We start from the raw sequence: 12,154 nt of genomic DNA on the forward strand, positions 1-12,154 counted from the left end.
TAAACCTTCTTTTCTCCAATGAAAACAGCCCCAAGTGCCTCAGCCTTTCCTCATATGATCTTCCTCCCATACTAGGCAACATCCTGGTAAACCTCCTCTGCACCCTTTCCAGTGCCTCCACATCCTTCCTATAGTATGGCGACCAAAACTACACACAATACTCCAGATGCGGCCACACCAGAGTTTTATACAACTGCAACATGACCTCAGGACTCCAGAACTCAATTCCTCTACCAATAAAGCCCAGTACGCCATATGCCTTCTTCACTGCACTATTTACCTGGGTGGCAACTTTCACAGATCTGTGTACATGGACACAAAGATCCCTCTGCTCATCCACACTACCAAGTATCTGACCATTAGCCCAGTACCCCATCTTCTTGTTACTCTTACCAAAGTGAATCACTTCACACTTACCTACATTGAACTCCATTTGCCACCTTTCTGCCCAGCTCTACAGCTTATCTATATCCCGCTGTAACCTGCCACATCCTTCCTCACTGTCAACAACTCCATCGACTTTCGTATGATCCGCAAACTTGCTTACCCAACCTTCTAGCCCCTCCTTCGGGTCATTTATAAAAATGACAATCAGCAATGGTCCCAAAACAGATCCTTGTGGAACACCGCTAGTAACTGACTCCAAGTTGAACCTTTACCATCAACTACTACCCTCTGTCTTCTTCCAGCCAACCAATTCCTAATCCAAACCTCCAACTCACCCTCAATGCCATATCTCCGTACTTTTTGCAGTAGCCTACCATGGGGAACCTTATCAAACGCCTTACTAAAATCCATATACACCACATCTACCGCTTTACCCTCGTCCACCTCCTTAGTCACCTTCTCAAAGAATTCAATAAGGTTTGTGAGGCACGACCTGCCCTTCACAAAACCATGCTGACTATCCTTGATCACATTATTCCTATCCAGATGTTCATAAATCCTATCCCTTACAATTCTCTCTAAGACTTTACCCACAACAGAAGTGAGACTCACCGGCCTATAGTTACAAGGGTTATCCCTACTCCCCTTCTTGAACAAGGGAACCACATTTGCTATCCTCCAGTCTTCTGGCACTATTCCTGTAGACAACAGGACATAAAAATCAAGGCCAATGGCTCTGTAATCTCCTCCCTTGCTTCCCAGAGAATCCTAGGATAAATGCCATCAGGACCAGGGGACTTATCTATTTTCACCCTTTCAGAATTTCCAACACCTCTTCCCTACATACCTCAAAGCCATCCATTCTAATTAATTGTGACTCAATATTCACATCGACAACAATGTCCTGTTCCTGAGTGAATACTGACGAAAAGTATTCATTCAGTGTCTCCCCAATCTCTTCAGCCTCCACACGCAACTTCCCACTACTATTCTTGACTGGACCTATTCCTATCCTAGTCATTCTTTTATTCCTGACATACCTATAGAAAGCCTTTGGGTTTTCCCTAATCCTACCAACCAAGGATTTTTTATGTCCCCTCCTTGCTGCTCTTAGCTCTCTCTTTAGATCCTTCCTGGCTACCTTATAACTCTCAATTGCCCCAATTGAACCTTCACGCCTCATCTTTACATAGGCTGCCCTCTTCCCTTTAACAAGGGACTCCAATTCCTTATTAAACCACGGCTCCCTCACATGACCCTTTCCTCCCTGCCTGACAGGTACATACTTATCAAGGACACTCAATAGTTGCTCCTTGAACAAGCTCCACATATCGATTGCGCCCTTCCCTTGAAGCCTACTTTTCCAAGCCACGCATCCTAAGTCATGCCTCACCGCATCATAATTTCCCTGCCCCCTGCTATTACTCTTGCCCTGCAGTACACACTTATCCCTCTCCATCACTAGAGTAAAAGTCACCGAATTGTGGTCACTGTCCTCAAAGTGCTCACCTACCTCCAATTCTAACACCTGGCCTGGTTCGTTACCCAGAATCAAAACCAGTATGGCCTCACCTCTTGTTGGCCTGTCTCCATATTGTGTCAGGAAACCATCCTGCACACATTGGACAAACACCGACCCATTTAATGTACTCGAGCTATAGCTTTCCCAGTCAATATCTGGAAAGTTAAAGTCCCCCATAACAACCACCCTATTACTTTCACTCTTCTCCTGAATCATCCTCGCAATCCTTTCTTCTACGTCTCTAAGACTATTAGGAGGCCTGTAGAAAACTCCTAACAGGGTGACCTCACCTTTCCTATTTCTAACCTCAGCCCAAACTACCTCAGATGGTGAGTCTTCATCCATCGTCCTTTCCACCGCTGTAATACTATCTTTGACCAGCAATGCCACACCTCCCCCTCTTTTACCCCCACCTCTGACCCTACTAAAACATTTAAAGCCTGGAACCTGCAACAGCCAATCCTGTCCCTGTTCTACCCATGTCTCCGTAATAGCCACATCATCGAAATCCCAGGTACCAACCCACGCTGCAAGTTCACCTACCTTATTTCGTATACTTCTTGCATTGAAGTATACACACTTCAAGCCACCTTCCTGTTTACAGGCACCCTCCTTCGAGATTGATGCCATGTTCCTAACCTCCCTACACTCCAGGTCCTGCACCCTAAAGCTACAGTCTAGGTTCCCATGCCCCTGCAGAGTTAGTTTAAACTCCCCCAAAGAGCACTAGCAAACCTCCCCCCAAGGATTCTGGTGTCCCTCAGGTTCAGGTGGAGACCATCCTGTTTATAGAGGTCCCACCTTCCCCAGAAAGAACGCCAGTTATCCAGATACCGGAATCCCTCCCTCCTGCACCATCCCTGTAGCCATGCATTTAACTGCTCTCTCCCTATTCCTCGACTCTCTATCACGTGGCACAGGTAACAAACCAGAGACAACAACTCTGTTTGTCCTAACTCTGAGCTTCCAACCTAGCACCCTGAAAGCCTGCCTAACATCCTCATCCTTCTTCCTACCTATGTCATTGGTGCCAATGTGGACCATGACTTCGGGCTGCTCCCCCTCCCCCTTAAGGACCCGGAAAACACGATCAGAGACATCACGTACCCTTGCACCTGGGAGGCAACATACCAAACGTGAGTCTCTCTCGCCCCCACAAAACCGCCTATCTGTGCCCCGAACTATCGAGTCCCCAATAACTATTGCTCTGCTCTTCTCCACCCTTCCCTTCTGAGCAACGGAGACAGACTCTGTGCCAGAGGCCTGAACCCCATTGCTTACCCCCGGTAAGTCATCCCACCCCACAAGTATCCAAAACGGTATATTTGTTCTTGAGGGGAGGTCCCTGCACTGGCTGCTTCCTCCCAGTCCCCCTCACTGTCACCCATCTGTCTGCAATCTCTGCCTCCTCTCCTGCGCACCTTGTATAGGAAAACATTTACCCAGGTAAGCTTGCGCTACACCAGCTTCCGGGTCCGCTCCGCACTTCTTTTTTAAAAATAACTTTCAAATTTAAACCGTTAAACAAACGTCACCGAGCCTTCAAGCAGCCACTGCCAAACAGCCCTTACCTGCTCCACTGAGAGAGTGAGCTAGTGGAGGGATGCTTTTCAGACTGGACAACTGTGACCAGTGGAGTGCCTCAGGGGTCGGTGCTGGGTCCATTGCTGTTTGTTATCGATATCAATGATTTGGATGAGAATGTACAAGGCATGATTAATAATTTTGAAGATGACACTAAAATAGCTGGTATCATGGACAGTGAGGAAGGTTATCAGAAATTGTGGCAGGACCCTGATCAGTTGGGAAAGTGGGCTATGAAATGTCAAATAGAGTTTAATATAGATAAGTGTGAGGTGTTGCATTTTGGAAAATCAAATCAAGATGGGAGTTTCATAGTGAATGGTAGAGCTCTAAGGAGTGTAGTGGAACAGAGGAACCTTGAAGTTCAGGTGCATCATTCTCTGAAAGTGGAGTCACAGGTAGACAGGGCAGTGAAGAAGGCTTTGGCACACTGGCCTTCATCAGTCAGGGCATTGAGTATAGAAGTTGGGAAGTTATGTTGCAGTTGTACAGGACGTTTGTGAGTCCACATTTAGAGTATTGTGTTTAGTTTTAGTCACCTTGCTATAGGAAGGATGTTATTAAACTGGAAAAAGTGCAGAGGAAATTTACGAGGATGTTACCAGGACTCAACGGTCTGAGTTATAGGGAGAGGTTGGACAGGCTGGGACTTTTTTCTTTACAGTGCAGGAGACTGAGGGGGAATCTTATAGAGGCATATAAGATCATGAAAGACATGGAAAGGGTGAATGCACTCAGTCTTTTTTTCCCAAGATTAGGGAATCAAAGATTATAGGGCATTAGTTTGAGTTTAGGGGGAAAAGAATAAAAGGGAACCTGAGGGGCAACTTCTTTTCTCAGAGGGTGGTATGCATATGGAATGAGCTGCCAGCAGACGTGGTTGAGGTGGGTACATTAATAACATTTAAAAGGCACTTGGACAAGTACATGGATAGGAAAGGCTTCGAAGGATATTAGAAGGCCAAGTGCAGGGAAATGGAGTTAATGTGGATGGACATTTGGTCAGCATGGACCAGTTTGGGCCAAAGGGCCTGTCTCCATGCTGTCGGACTCTGACCCTATGAATCTAAACTGGCATTTCTTTTTCTATGCTTATCTTTCATACTGTTATTTACAGTGTGAACTTAAATGATGCGTAAAATGTACTGAACCTAAGATTCTGTAATTGATTTTAGTTCTGTCTTAACTAAGTTTTTTTTTGCTGAGGTGTTCTTTCATTTGTACTGAGCAAGAGAAAAATACAAATGTTGCAGAGCATAATATTTTTAATACTGTTTAGCAGCCACTCAACAGAAAGTACTTCAAGAAAGTGCAACACAGATGAAAGCCTTAAAACCCCTATCTGATCTTGGTGGAGCTTTCTGTTTGCCAATCCATTTCTATAACATGAAAGCATTGTCTATTTTGTGTTGATTTATGATAAACTTTCATGCTCTTGACCTGTCTGCACCATAAACTCTGTCCAAACTGCCAAAAGGTCCTTTTTGTTTATATCTAAAAGTGTTATCCCACACAAGTGAGCACTTTCCCACCACCAAAGTCACCATGACTTCTCAATGCTCTTTTCTTTATCTAGCACCACCATCAGTGAAAAACACCTCTGTGTTTTCAATTGAGTATTTACAAGCAAAGCCCATTATGGGCTAAATATTTTTAATCAACCTTTTCACACACAGTTCTACACTAGGTGAGACGTGAACTTGGGTGCTCTGGCTCAGAAGGTGGGATATTACCACTCTGCCAGAAGAGCTCCCAAAAGGTCCTTTTGACCCTGAATAATAATGTAAAACAGGTAATATTGTACTATCAGCATGCTAGATATACATCTCTCCTCATTTTAACTTCTCAAGTGGATTCAAACATGATCGCAGGCATTCAAAAATGATGATCTAATTCAGTGTTATCTAGTTCATATTTAAATATATATTTATATAACATATTTTTATATATATACAATTAAACATTTATTTTTGTTTCCGCTTGTTGTTGTTTCCCATTATTAACATCAAAGAATAATGTGTTAGAAATGAGGATGATAAGGAATTAAGTGAAATTGGGTGGCTAAGAATTAATACAAAATTATACTCTACAGCAGAATGCCTTCTGCAAAATGCAACCAATTAGGACTGAATATTCTGGATTGTTGTGTCAGATTGATTTTGTAGATTTTTAGTTAGATTTCACAATAAGTAATTTTAATTTTGTCCTTGGGGACAACTAGATCCACATGGCCTTTTCTTATTCCATACTTTTTATAGCTTTAATTGAAATCATACATCCCAAATTGGAATGTCTCAAAGCTCACAGTGAGTTAATCAGTATCAAATAGTCGGAGTTATCCCCTTGCTTTAATTCCCTGCTGTGCAATATTGCCATTGTCTGTTTGTAAAGGGGATGCAAGGAAAGAAAGACATCGGTAACATGTTAAGTACATGTAAGCCATGTTAACAAAGCATCTAAAGGTGCATATTGTAACCTAGGGTGTTTAAATCAAAGCATAACGTTTAATATATATACTATGAAGTTATTTAAAACTATACAAAACATTAGTTTGACACCGACTGGATGACTGTGTTTAATTATGGACAGCATCATTTTGGAAGGAAGTGATAGCTTTAAAGAGGTTTAAAGAGAATTACTAGAATGGCTTCCAAACATAAGAAATTATAGTTATTTAGAGATAATTTATCCGAAGCTTAGTTGTTCTCCCGAAAGAAGAGTAGAGGCTAAGACCAGATTTGACAGGAGTATTGAAAATTAGGAAGGGATTGGAGACAGTAAATATAGAGAAAACTGTATTCAATGGAAATTGTATGACTAACCATAGGGCACAAACTAATTGTAATTAGTAAAAGAATCAGAAACAAGACAAGTAATAACTTTATTGTGCAATATGTGGGGTTGTGATTCCAGAACAGATTTAATCAAAACCTTCAAATGGGAATTGGGTAAAACCTTCAAGGATAGAAAATAGTCATGGAAATATTGGTAAGAGACGTAAGAGTGGGAATAAGTAAACTCTTTTTTAACAGAGCTGGCACAGATCTTATGTCCTTCCCTCTTAAGGCCAGTGTCCGTGCAGGAATCAGGGTTTATTGCCAGCTCTTTGGGAGGTGTATCATTCAAAGTCCCTCAATGCCTGACCAGGGGACCCAATAACAGGAAGACAGACATTGTAGTGACCCAAACCCCTGCCCTTTATTCAGACCCAAAGCGCACCTCGTTCCCACTAATGCAAGTGACCCTTCTTGTAATAGAAAGCCACCAGTCGCTGGTGTGTATATTGTTGGCAGCTCTCAGGGATATTACTTTGTTGTCCAGGGTCCTTAATCTCAGGGAAGAACAAAAGGTGGCCTTTTGCCTGCTAAATGCCGGTTAAATAGCTAATACCCCAGGCCTTCTTCACCCTTAATTTGCTTCACCTGTTGGGCAAAGATGACTTATACTGCCCTGAACCTACCACCTTTGTATCAATGTGCAACAGGAACTGCTTTACATTATGAAAAGTAGTAGGTTAACGCAGGAACCACTCTCAATCTGACTCGTTTGAGCTCAAAAGATGTCAGCTGGATGACAACTTCTACAGATGTATATAATTTCAGCGTGGTGTGAAAGATTTAAAAATGTCTATGCTTGCTGGAATCAGTCGGAATTTTATAAATTTATTGACTTTTTTAACATTGGGCAAAGATAGATGTTGCTGCCTGCTTCTGCACAGCAATAAACAAATAAGCTGCCTGTGATGAAAGCTCAGTCTTCATTCAAAGCATAAATTAACAGACTCTTTTCATTTAAACTCTGACTTTAAGGTGCCCTGAAAAGAGGTGCAACTGATAGCATGATTCGGGTGACATCACATTACACCAAATAAATAACAGTTTCAGACTGGCATCAATAGAATTCCTGCAGTTCCAAATGATCTCTTTACAACTTCCTGAAAGTAACCACTAAATGACTGCCTGAGATCATCCACTGTGATTTCTCAGCCGATGATGATGTCAACAGCTTGCTCGCTGCTAACAATTACAAGGGAAACATATGTCATTGTATTCAAGCATTTTATGAAACTATTTTATACAAAATGCATTTGTTGCAGTTACTAATCAAAAGAGTTGCTCTTTGGGTGAGATGGAAAACACATCAAAAGTTTGGACCTCCTTGTTGCCAGCCAACAACTAACCCCTGACATCATCATCTCATCTGATGTCAAAAAGCTGTCAACAATCTCTCAAAAACAGATAATGGCTTTATTTCACAACTTTGATCTGCAGCCAACTGATCACTGGGGCAGCCGAACACTGAAGATTGCCATGGTGAATCTGTACTTAGCAAAACACAGAAGAATCCACTTTTACAATAGATCAAGTATGTATAAACCTCTTGCATCTGGGATTTATCCATCACATTTCAGACTATCAGTCTTGTAAATGTAACAAATTCTATGGTCTCAAAAAAATTAAAAAATAGAAAAAGATAGTCTGTCATTACTCATAGAGAAGGGTTTGTCCAAGGTAACATTTTTTACTCAACACATCCCTTCAAAAATAGATTAACGAGTCATTAGTCTCAACCGCAGTTTGTCATTTCTTGTCACAAATTTATTTGACAATAGACAATAGACAATAGGTGCAGGAGTAGGCCATTCTGCCCTTCGAGCCTGCACCACCATTCATTATGATCATGGCTGATCATCCTCAATCAATATCCTGTTCCTGCCTTATCTCCATAACCCTTAATTCCACTATCCTTGAGAGCTCTATCCAACTCTTTCTTAAACGAATCCAGAGACTGGGCCTCCACTGCCTTCTGGGGCAGAGCACTCCACACAGCCACCACTCTCTGGGTGAAGAAGTTTCTCCTCATCTCTGTCCTAAATGACCTACCCCTTATTTTTAAGCTGGTTCGGGGCTCACCCATCAGCAGAAACATGTTTCCTGCCTCCAGAGTGTCCAATCCTTTAATAATCTTATACGTCTCAATCAGATCCCCTCTCAGTCTCCTAAACTCAAGGGTATACAAGCCCAGTCACTCCAATCTTTCAACATAGGATAGTCCCACCATTCCAGGAATTGACCTTGTGAACCTACGCTGCACTCCCTCAATAGCCAGAATGTCTGTCCTCAAATTTGGAGACAAGAATTGCACACAATATTCCAGATGCAGTCTCACCAGGGCCCTGTATAGCTGCAGAAGAACCTCTTTGCTTCTATACTCAATCCCTCTTGTTATGAAGGCCAGCATGCTATTAGCTTTCTTCACTACCTGCTGTACCTGCATGCTTAGTGTACAAGAACACCCAGATCTCTTTGTACTGCCCCTTTACCTAACTTGACTCCATTTAGGTAGTAATCTGCTTTCCTGTTTTTGCCACCAAAGTGGATAACCATGCATTTATCCACATTAAACTGCATCTGCCATGCATCTGACCACTCACCTAACCTGTCCAGGTCACCCTGTAATCTCCTAACATCATCCTCACATTTCACCCTGCCACCCAGCTTTGTATCATCAGCAAATTTGCTAATGTTACTATTAATACCATCTTCTATATCATTAATATATATTGTAAAAAGCTGCGGTCTCAGCACTGATCCCTGCGGCACACCACTGGTCACCGCCTGCCATTCCGAAAGGGAGCCGTTTATCACTACTCTTTGTTTCCTGTCAGCCAACCAGCTTTCAATCCAAGTCAGTACTTTGCCCCCAATACCATGCGGCCTAATTTTGTTCACTAACCTCTTATGTGGGACTTTATCAAAGGCTTTCTGAAAGTCCAGGTACACTGCATCCACTGGATCTCCCTTGTCCATCTTCAGAGTTACATCCTTAAAAAATTCCAGAAGATTAGTCAGGCATGATTTCCCCTTCGTAAATCCATGCTGACTCTGACCTATCCTGTTACTGCTATCCAGATGTGTCATCATTTCATCCTTTATAATAGACTCCAGCATCTTCCCCACCACTGAGGTCAGACTAACTGGTCTATAATTTCCTGCTTTCTCTCTCCCACCTTTCTTAAAAAGTGGTACAACGACATTAGTCACCGTCCAATCCGCAGGAACTGATCCTGAATCTATTGAACTCTGGAAAATAATCACCAACGCATCCACGATTTCTAGAGCCACCTCCTTCAATACCCTGGGATGTAGACCATCAGGCCCTGGGGACTTATCAACCTTCAGACCTAACAGTCTCTCCAACACCAATCCCTAGCAAATATAAATTCCCTTCAGTTCACGTCTTTCAGCCACTGTTACCTCAGGGAGATTGCTTGTGTCTTCCCCACTGAACACAGATCTGAAGTACCAATTCAACTCTTCTGCCATTTCTTTGTTCCCCGTAATATATTCCCCTGTTTCTGTCTTCAAGGGCCCAATTTTAGTCTTAACCATTTTTTTGCCTTTCACATACCTAAAAAAGCTTTTACTTTCCTCCTTTATATTTTTGGCCAGTTTACCTTCGTACCTCATTTTTTCTCTATGTATTTCCTTCTTAGTAATCCTCTGTTGTTCTTTAAAAGATTCCCAGTCCTCCGTTTTCCCACTCATCTTTGCTATGTTATACTTTTTCTCTTTTGACTTTATATGTTTCTTAACTTCCCTCATCAGACATGGCCACCCCTGCCGCCTTATAGGATCTTTCTTCCTTTTTGGAATGAACTGATCCTGCATCTTCTGCATTATACACAGAAATATCTGCCATTGTTGTTCCACTGCCATCCCTGCTAAGGCATTGCACCATTGAACTTTGGCCAGCTCCTACGTCATAGTTCCATAGTTCCCTTTATTCAACTGAAATATTGTCATTACCGATTGTACTCTCTCCCTTTCAAATTGCAGATTGAAGCTTATTGCATTATGGTCACTACCTCCTAATGGGTCCTTCACTTCGAGGTCCCTGACCAATTCTGGTTCGTTGCGCAATACCAGATCCAGAATTGCCTTCTCCCTGGTAGGCTCCAACACCAGTTGCTCTAAGAATCCATCTCGGAGGCACTCCACAAAGTCTCTTTCTTGAGGTCCAATACCATCCTGATTCTCCCAGTCTACCTGCATGTTAAAATCCCCCATAACAACTGTAGTAACATCTTTGTGACAGGCCAATTTCAGCTCCTTATTCAACTTATACCCTACATCCATACTACTGTTTGGGGGCCTGTGGATAACTCCCAAGAGGGTCTTTCTACCCTTAGAATTTCTCAGCTCTATCCATATTGACTCTACATCCCCTGATTCTCGGTCCCCCCGCGCAAGGGACTGAATATCATCCCTTACCAACAGGGCCACCCCACCCCCTCTGCCCGTCAGTCTGTCCTTACAATCGCACGTATAGCCTTGAATATTCATTTCCCAGGCCCTGTCCACTTGAACCATGTCTCAGTTATCCCCACAATATCGTAGCTGCCAATTTGCAAAAGAGCCTCAAGCTCATCCATCTTATGTCTAATGCTTCGTGCATTCATGTATAGTACTTTAAATTTGTTACTGCCCTCACCCTTCCTATCAATCCCTATTTCACTCAACTTTATGGCATGATCTCTTTTTGAGTTTTCTGTTTCATTGATACCGTTGTCTTTCTTGACTTCCCTTGTTCTAACTTTCCCTTCAATTTCCTTCTTAAACTTCCAGTTTGTCCCTCCCCCCCCCCCCGCTATTTAGTTTAAACACAGCTGTGTTGCAGTAGCAAACCTGCCTGCCAGAATGCTGGTCCCCAACCTATTAAGGTGCAAACGGTCTCTTTTGTATAATTTATGCTTACCACGAAACATACCCCAGTGATCCAAGAATTTAAATCCTTGCTTTCTGCACCAGTTCCCCAAACACCCTTGTGGAATAAAAGCAGTGTTTAATGATTTGGAAGGTACTATGACTGCAATAAGATGCTACAACAATTAAAGTATTACCGTGAGCAATGTCACTAAAGAATGATAATGAATATTTGCGAGCTATCATGTGAATTGAAGGGTTCAATCTACTGCATAACTATGACATTGAAGCTCAAATAGTCAAGTTTGAAGTTTGAAGAAAAGCCATAACAACATAAACTTTGCTTTTCTCTAAAACTAGAGGTGCTATAGTGACTTGTAGCTCAGTAGTTAGTACTGCTGCCTCACAGCACCAGGGACCTGGGTTCGATTCCAGCCTTGGACTACATTCTGTGTGGAGTTTTCATGTTCTCCCTGTGTCTGTGTGGGTTTCCTCTCACAATCCAAAGATGTACAGGTTAGGTGAATTGGCCAGGCTATATTGGACATAGTGTTCTGGGATGTGTAGGTTAGGTGCATTAGTCAGGGTAAATGCAGAGTAATGGGTTTGGGTGGGATACTCTTCAGAGGGTTGGTGTGGACTTGTCAGGCTGAAGGGCCTGTTTCCACACTGTAGGGATTCTAATTCTAAACAAATCCTCTCTAATTCTATAGCCCTTAATTCACTGGCACTTCTGTTTCTTTTTCCACAGATGCTGCCAGACCTTCTGAATTTCTGCAGCCTGATTTTGCTTGTTTCCATTTTCCAGCATCTGCAGCATTTGCTTTTGTTCAAATAGTTATTTCCATCACAGGCCTTCAGATTATATTTCAAGCCTTGTAGTTATGCTCTAGTACCTGTACATATATGTTGCAATAATTATATTTTTAAGTCTGAGATCAATTTCTACATTACC

General features: G+C 42.4%; 1 long non-coding RNA gene across 2 annotated transcripts in view; it reads right to left on the minus strand.

The window, feature by feature from the left end:
* Positions 1 to 12,154, minus strand: part of LOC140479894 (uncharacterized) — a 108,196-nt gene that overhangs the window by 71,303 nt on the left and 24,739 nt on the right. Inside the window, exon 2 of one of the 2 annotated variants that reach the window (XR_011961154.1) lies at positions 9,230 to 9,318. The exons of the other annotated variant lie outside the window; for it this stretch is intronic. This is a non-coding gene — a long non-coding RNA (uncharacterized lncRNA). The remainder of the gene's footprint in view (positions 1 to 9,229; positions 9,319 to 12,154) is intronic. 2 annotated transcript variants of the gene reach the window in all.

This window comes from Chiloscyllium punctatum, chromosome 7 (assembly GCF_047496795.1).
Source record: "Chiloscyllium punctatum isolate Juve2018m chromosome 7, sChiPun1.3, whole genome shotgun sequence".
Lineage (NCBI taxonomy): Eukaryota > Metazoa > Chordata > Chondrichthyes > Orectolobiformes > Hemiscylliidae > Chiloscyllium > Chiloscyllium punctatum.